Here is an 8,668-nt window from a genome sequence, read left to right on the forward strand (position 1 = left end):
TTCAGTAATGCGGACGCTGTATCGCTCCGTTGTGGTGAAGAAGGAGCTGAGCCGGAAGGCAAAGCTCTCAATTTACCGGTCGATCTACGTTCCCATCCTCACCTATGGTCATGAGCTTTGGGTCATGACCGAAAGGATAAGATCACGAGTACAAGCGGCCCAAATGAGTTTGGGTCTCTCCCTTAGAGATAGGGTGAGAAGCTCTGCCATCCGGGAGGAACTCAAAGTAAAGCCCCTGCTCCTCCACATGGAGAGGAGCCAGATGAGGTGGTTCGGGCATCTGGTCAGGATGCCACCCGAAAATGCGTTTAGGGCACGTCCAACCGATAGGAGGCCAATGGGAAGACCCAGGACACGTTGGGAAGACTAGGTCTCCCGGCTGGCCTGGGAACGCCTCGGGATCCCCCGGGAAGAGCTAGACCAAGTGGCTGGGGAGAGGGAAGTCTGGGTTTCCCTGCTTAGGCTGTTGCCCCCGCGACCCGACCTCGGATAAGCGGAAGAAGATGGATGGATGGCATTCAAATTCTAATATATAAAAACATGCAATTCAAAATATAATCTAATCCTAACATATAAAAACATGCAATTTAAAATCCACAGCAATAAAACACTATAAAACATGCATGGCAATGAAACAAAAACAAAACATAAAATCCCCTACTTGTGTGCCATCACAATCAGATCGTCCAAGGATGGGCAGGGCGGTGGCACTGTATGCATCTTTTGAATGAGCATACACTAGGTCCAGAGTTGTATTTTCCCGTGTTGCACAGAGCACATATTGGTGGAAAGTGGGTCAAATAGAGTCCAAAGTCACCCGAAATGAGAAAGAGGGCATCGGGATGTTTGGTCTGTTGCTTAGCAACAGCGGCGTGAATGGTGCTCCGTCAGCAGAAGGAGGGACATACACTCCGACGATGAATAGTACAGAAGTAAACTCCCTCGGCAAATAATGTGGTCCAATTCCAACAACTAGAAGTTCAAAGTCCGATATGCAAACACACTCCTTAACAGTAAAATTCTGCGGCCGGATACCAATTTTAGTTTTTTTGTCATGAAAAAGGGAGTTTTTTGGGTTATTGCACTAATTGTAAGTGTATCTTGTCTTTTTTATGTTGATTTGATAAAAATAAATAAATATATTAATTAATTAATTAATTAAAATAAAAAAAGAATTAATTAAAAAATAATTCTGCGTCCCGGTACCAATTTTTTATTTTTTTGTCATGAAAAAAGGAGTTTTTTTTTTATTGGTACACTAATTGTAAGTGTATCTTGTGTTTTTTATGTTGATTTAATTAAAGAAAAAAAACAAAAACATTAAAATTTAAAAAAATTATAAAAAATTATTCTGCTGCCCGGTACCAATTTTTATTTTTTTGTCATGAAAAAAGGGAGTTTTTTTGGGGGGTTGGTGCACTAATTGTAAGTGTATCTTGTGTTTTTTTATGTTGATTTAATAAAAATAAAAAATAAAAATACATTAAAATTAAAAAAAAATAATAAAAAATTATTTTGCGGCCCTGGTACCAATTTTAATTTTTTTGTCATGAAAAAGGGAGTTTTTGGGGGGGTTGGTGCACTAATTGTAAGTGTATCTTGTGTTTTTTTATGTTGATTTAATAAAAATAAAAAATAAAAATACATTAAAATTAAAAAAAAATAATAAAAAATTATTTTGCGGCCCTGGTACCAATTTTAATTTTTTTGTCATGAAAAAGGGAGTTTTTGGGGGGGTTGGTGCACTAATTGTAAGTGTATCTTGTGGTTTTTTACTTTGATTTAATAAAAATAAATAAATAAATTATTTAAAATTTTAAAAAATTTATTTAAAAACATTCTGCGGCCTGGTACCAATTTTTATTTTTGTGTCATAAAAAAGGGATTTTTTTGGGTTGGTGCACTAATTGTAAGTGTATCTTGTCTTTTTTTATGTTGATTTAATAAAAATAAATAAATAAATTAATTAAAATTTTAAAAATTAATTAAAAAAGAATTCTGCAACCCGGTACCAATTTTTATTTTTTTGTCATGAAAAAGGGAGTGTTTTGGGTTTGGTGCACTAATTGTAAGTGTATCTTGTGTTTTTTATGTTGATTTGATTAAAAAAATAATAATAATAATAAAAATAAATACATTAAAATTATAAAAAAATTATTCTGCAACCCGGTACCAATTTTTATTTTTTCGTCATGAAAAAAGGGAGTTTTTTTGGGTTGGTGCACTAATTGTAAGTGTATCTTGTGTTTTTTTATGTTGATTTGATTAAAAAAATAATAATAATAATAAAAATAAATACATTAAAATTTTTAAAAATTATAAAAAAAATTATTCTGCGTCCCGGTACCAATTTTTATTTTTTCATCATGAAAAAAGGGAGTTTTTTTTGGTTGGTGCACTAATTGTAAGTGTATCTTGTGTTTTTTATGTTGATTTGATTAAAATAAATAAATTAATTAATTAATTAATTAAAATGTAAAAAAAAGAATCTAAAAAAATTCTGCAGCCTTTTCCCAATTTTTTATTTTTTGTCATGAAAAAAGGGAGTTTTTTTGGGTTGGTGCACTAATTGTTAGTGTATCTTGTGTTTTTAATGTTGATTTGATTAAAAAAATAATAATAATAGTAAAAATAAATACATAAAAATTTTACAAAATTATAAAAAAAATTATTCTGCGGCCCGGTACCAATTTCTATTTTTTCGTCATGAAAAAAGGGAGTTTTTTTGGGTTGGTGCACTAATTGTAAGTGTATCTTGTGTTTTTTATGTTGATTTAATAAAAATAAATAAATAAATTAATTAATTAATTAAAATTAAAAAAATGAATTTAAAAAAAATTCTGCAACCCGGTACCAATTTTTATTTTTTTGTCATGAAAAAGGGAGTTTTTTTGGGTTGGTGCACTAATTGTAAGTGTATCTTGTGTTTTTTTATGTTGATTTGATTAAAAAAATAATAATAATAATAAAAATAAATACATTAAAATTATAAAAAAAAAAATTCTGCGGCCCGGTACCAATTTTTATGCTTTCGTCATGAAAAAAGGGAGTTTTTTTGGGTTGGTGCACTAATTGTAAGTGTATCTTGTCTTTTTTATGTTGATTTAATGAAAATAAATAAATAAATTAATTAATTAATTAAAATGTAAAAAAAATAATTTAAAAACATTCTGCGGCCTTTTCCCAAGTTTTATTTTTTTGTCATGAAAAAGGGAGTTTTTTTGGGTTGGTGCACTAATTGTAAGTGTATCTTGTGTTTTTATGTTGATTTAATAAAAATAAATGAATAAATAAATAAATTGATTAAAATTTAAAAAATTAATTAAAAAACAATTCTCTGGCCCGGTACCAATTTTTTATTTTTTTGTCATGAAAAAAGGGAGTTTTGGGGGGGGTTAGTGAACTAATTGTAAGTGTATCTTGTGTTTTTTTATGTTGATTTAATAAAAATAAATGAATAAGATAATTAATTAATTAAAATTTAAAGAATTAATTAAAAAAAAACTATCCGGCCCGGTACCAATTTTTTATTTTTTTGTCATGAAAAAGGGAGTTTTTTTGGGTTGGTGCACTAATTGTAAGTGTATCTTGTGTTTTTTATGTTGATTTAATAAAAAAAACAAAAAAAAACATTAAAATTTAAAAAAATAATAAAAAATTATTCTGCGGCCCAGTACCAATTTTAATTTTTTTGTCATGAAAAAGGGAGTTTTTAGGGATTGGTGCACTAATTGTAAGTGTATCTTGTGTTTTTTATGTTGATTTAATAAAAATAAAAAATAAAAATACATTAACATTTAAAAAAATAATAAAAAATGATTCTGCAGCCCGGTACCAATTTTAATTTTTTTGTCATGAAAAAAGGGAGTTTTTTTGTTGATTGGTGTACTAATTGTAAGTGTATCTTGTTTTTTTTTATGTTGATTTGGTAAAATAATAAAAATAAATACATTAAAATTTTTAAAAATTATAAAAAATTATTCTGCGGCCTGGTACCAATTTTTATTTTTTTGTCATGAAAAAGGGAGTTTTTTTGGGTTAGTGCACTAATTGTAAGTGTATCTTGTGTTTTTTATGTTGATTTAATAAAAATAAATAAATTAATTAATTAAAATTTTAAAAATTTATAAAATAAAATTCTGCGGCCCGGTACCAATTTTTATTTTTTTGTCATGAAAAATTGAGTTGTTTTTGGGTTGGTGCACTAATTGTAAGTGTATCTTGTGTTTTTTATGTTGATTTAATAAAAATAAATAAATTAATTAATTACAATTTTAAAAATTTATAAAATAAAATTCTGCGGCCCGGTACCAATTTTTATTTTTTTGTCATGAAAAATTGAGTTGTTTTTGGGTTGGTGCACTAATTGTAAGTGTATCTTGTGTTTTTTATGTTGATTTAATGAAAATAAATAAATAAATTAATCAAGTAATTAAAATTTTAAAAATGTATAATATATAATTCTGCGGCCTGGTACCAATTTTTATTTTTTTGTCATGAAAAAGGGAGTTTTTTTGGGTTAGTGCACTAATTGTAAGTGTATCTTGTGTTTTTTATGTTGATTTAATAAAAATAAAAAATAAAAATACATTAACATTTAAAAAAATAATAAAAAATGATTCTGCAGCCCGGTACCAATTTTAATTTTTTTGTCATGAAAAAAGGGAGTTTTTTTGTTGATTGGTGTACTAATTGTAAGTGTATCTTGTTTTTTTTTATGTTGATTTGGTAAAATAATAAAAATAAATACATTAAAATTTTTAAAAATTATAAAAAATTATTCTGCGGCCTGGTACCAATTTTTATTTTTTTGTCATGAAAAAGGGAGTTTTTTTGGGTTAGTGCACTAATTGTAAGTGTATCTTGTGTTTTTTATGTTGATTTAATAAAAATAAATAAATTAATTAATTAAAATTTTAAAAATTTATAAAATAAAATTCTGCGGCCCGGTACCAATTTTTATTTTTTTGTCATGAAAAATTGAGTTGTTTTTGGGTTGGTGCACTAATTGTAAGTGTATCTTGTGTTTTTTATGTTGATTTAATGAAAATAAATAAATAAATTAATCAAGTAATTAAAATTTTAAAAATGTATAATATATAATTCTGCGGCCTGGTACCAATTTTTATTTTTTTGTCATGAAAAAGGGAGTTTTTTTGGGTTAGTGCACTAATTGTAAGTGTATCTTGTGTTTTTTATGTTGATTTAATAAAAATAAAAAATAAAAATACATTAACATTTAAAAAAATAATAAAAAATGATTCTGCAGCCCGGTACCAATTTTAATTTTTTTGTCATGAAAAAAGGGAGTTTTTTTGTTGATTGGTGTACTAATTGTAAGTGTATCTTGTTTTTTTTTATGTTGATTTGGTAAAATAATAAAAATAAATACATTAAAATTTTTAAAAATTATAAAAAATTATTCTGCGGCCTGGTACCAATTTTTATTTTTTTGTCATGAAAAAGGGAGTTTTTTTGGGTTAGTGCACTAATTGTAAGTGTATCTTGTGTTTTTTATGTTGATTTAATAAAAATAAATAAATTAATTAATTAAAATTTTAAAAATTTATAAAATAAAATTCTGCGGCCCGGTACCAATTTTTATTTTTTTGTCATGAAAAATTGAGTTGTTTTTGGGTTGGTGCACTAATTGTAAGTGTATCTTGTGTTTTTTATGTTGATTTAATAAAAATAAATAAATTAATTAATTACAATTTTAAAAATTTATAAAATAAAATTCTGCGGCCCGGTACCAATTTTTATTTTTTTGTCATGAAAAATTGAGTTGTTTTTGGGTTGGTGCACTAATTGTAAGTGTATCTTGTGTTTTTTATGTTGATTTAATGAAAATAAATAAATAAATTAATCAAGTAATTAAAATTTTAAAAATGTATAATATATAATTCTGCGGCCTGGTACCAATTTTTATTTTTTTGTCATGAAAAAGGGAGTTTTTTTGGGTTAGTGCACTAATTGTAAGTGTATCTTGTGTTTTTTATGTTGATTTAATAAAAATAAAAAATAAAAATACATTAACATTTAAAAAAATAATAAAAAATGATTCTGCAGCCCGGTACCAATTTTAATTTTTTTGTCATGAAAAAAGGGAGTTTTTTTGTTGATTGGTGTACTAATTGTAAGTGTATCTTGTTTTTTTTTATGTTGATTTGGTAAAATAATAAAAATAAATACATTAAAATTTTTAAAAATTATAAAAAATTATTCTGCGGCCTGGTACCAATTTTTATTTTTTTGTCATGAAAAAGGGAGTTTTTTTGGGTTAGTGCACTAATTGTAAGTGTATCTTGTGTTTTTTATGTTGATTTAATAAAAATAAATAAATTAATTAATTAAAATTTTAAAAATTTATAAAATAAAATTCTGCGGCCCGGTACCAATTTTTATTTTTTTGTCATGAAAAATTGAGTTGTTTTTGGGTTGGTGCACTAATTGTAAGTGTATCTTGTGTTTTTTATGTTGATTTAATAAAAATAAATAAATTAATTAATTACAATTTTAAAAATTTATAAAATAAAATTCTGCGGCCCGGTACCAATTTTTATTTTTTTGTCATGAAAAATTGAGTTGTTTTTGGGTTGGTGCACTAATTGTAAGTGTATCTTGTGTTTTTTATGTTGATTTAATGAAAATAAATAAATAAATTAATCAAGTAATTAAAATTTTAAAAATGTATAATATATAATTCTGCGGCCTGGTACCAATTTTTATTTTTTTGTCATGAAAAAGGGAGTTTTTTTGGGTTAGTGCACTAATTGTAAGTGTATCTTGTGTTTTTTATGTTGATTTAATAAAAATAAAAAATAAAAATACATTAACATTTAAAAAAATAATAAAAAATGATTCTGCAGCCCGGTACCAATTTTAATTTTTTTGTCATGAAAAAAGGGAGTTTTTTTGTTGATTGGTGTACTAATTGTAAGTGTATCTTGTTTTTTTTTATGTTGATTTGGTAAAATAATAAAAATAAATACATTAAAATTTTTAAAAATTATAAAAAATTATTCTGCGGCCTGGTACCAATTTTTATTTTTTTGTCATGAAAAAGGGAGTTTTTTTGGGTTAGTGCACTAATTGTAAGTGTATCTTGTGTTTTTTATGTTGATTTAATAAAAATAAATAAATTAATTAATTAAAATTTTAAAAATTTATAAAATAAAATTCTGCGGCCCGGTACCAATTTTTATTTTTTTGTCATGAAAAATTGAGTTGTTTTTGGGTTGGTGCACTAATTGTAAGTGTATCTTGTGTTTTTTATGTTGATTTAATGAAAATAAATAAATAAATTAATCAAGTAATTAAAATTTTAAAAATGTATAATATATAATTCTGCGGCCTGGTACCAATTTTTATTTTTTTGTCATGAAAAAGGGAGTTTTTTTGGGTTAGTGCACTAATTGTAAGTGTATCTTGTGTTTTTTATGTTGATTTAATAAAAATAAATAAATAAATTAATTAATTAATTAAAATTTAAAAAATTAATTAAAAAAATATATATTCGGCCCGGTACCAATTTTTATTTTTTTGTCATGAAAAAGGGAGTTTTTTTGGGTTGGTGCACTAATTGTAAGTGTATCTTGTGTTTTTTATGTTGATTTAATAAAAATAAATAAAAATAAATGAAAACTAAACTAAAATTAATAAAAAATTATTCTGTAGCTCCGTACCAAATTTTTTTTGTCATTAAAATGTGAGTTTTTGGGGTTGGTGCACTAATTGTAAGTGTAGCTTATGTTTTTTATGTTGATTTAATAAAAAAAATAAATACATTAACATTTAAAAAAATAATAAAAAATGATTCTGCGGCCCGGTGCCAATTTCAATTTTTATTGTGTTGGTGGACTAAGTGTAACTTGTGTTTTTTTTATGTTGATTTAATAAAAATAAATGAATAAATAAATAAATTAATTAAAATTTAAAAAATTAATAAAAAAAAAATTCTCTGGCCCGGTACCAATTTTTTATTTTTTTGTCATGAAAAAGGGAGTTTTTTTGGTTTGGTGCACTAATTGTAAGTGTATCTTGTGTTTTTATGTTGATTTAATAAAATTAAAAAAAAATTAAAAAATACATTAAAATTTAAAAAAATAATTAAAAATTATTCCGTGGCCCGGTACCAATTTTAATTTTTTTGTCATGAAAAAAGGGAGTTTTTTTTGTTGATTGGTGCACTAATTGTAAGTGTATCTTGTGTTTTTTATGTTGATTTAATAAAAAAAAATATAAAAAATTAATAAAAAAATGTTCAGCGACCTAGTATCAATCGAGCCTGGTGTTTGGGGACTACTGCTCTAAACCATCCACTGACACACCCACACCCTCCCACCCCCACACACACACCCTCCACCATCCACTATATCTGATGAGTTAATTAATGGATTTGTTACTAAAATAATGGATAGTAGTAAAGTATGCTTTTATTATGGTCTTAAAAAGGAGCACAAGTAGTTAATAAAAGTTTTTTGTTTTTTTTTGTCATTTAAAACCTAATTTAGTCTTTTTTTTAAGGCGCCTTCATCCTGTCCGTGTGCACGGATTAGTTTGGTGGGATTAGAGACAGATGTAAAGCAGAAATCGAGATCAAATCTAATCCTGTCGCTCTAACCCTCTCTCTCTCTCTCATTGGATTAAGGCGCCCCAGGCCACGCCC

The sequence above is a fragment of the Nerophis ophidion genome, linkage group LG24, assembly GCF_033978795.1.
Source record: "Nerophis ophidion isolate RoL-2023_Sa linkage group LG24, RoL_Noph_v1.0, whole genome shotgun sequence".
Lineage (NCBI taxonomy): Eukaryota > Metazoa > Chordata > Actinopteri > Syngnathiformes > Syngnathidae > Nerophis > Nerophis ophidion.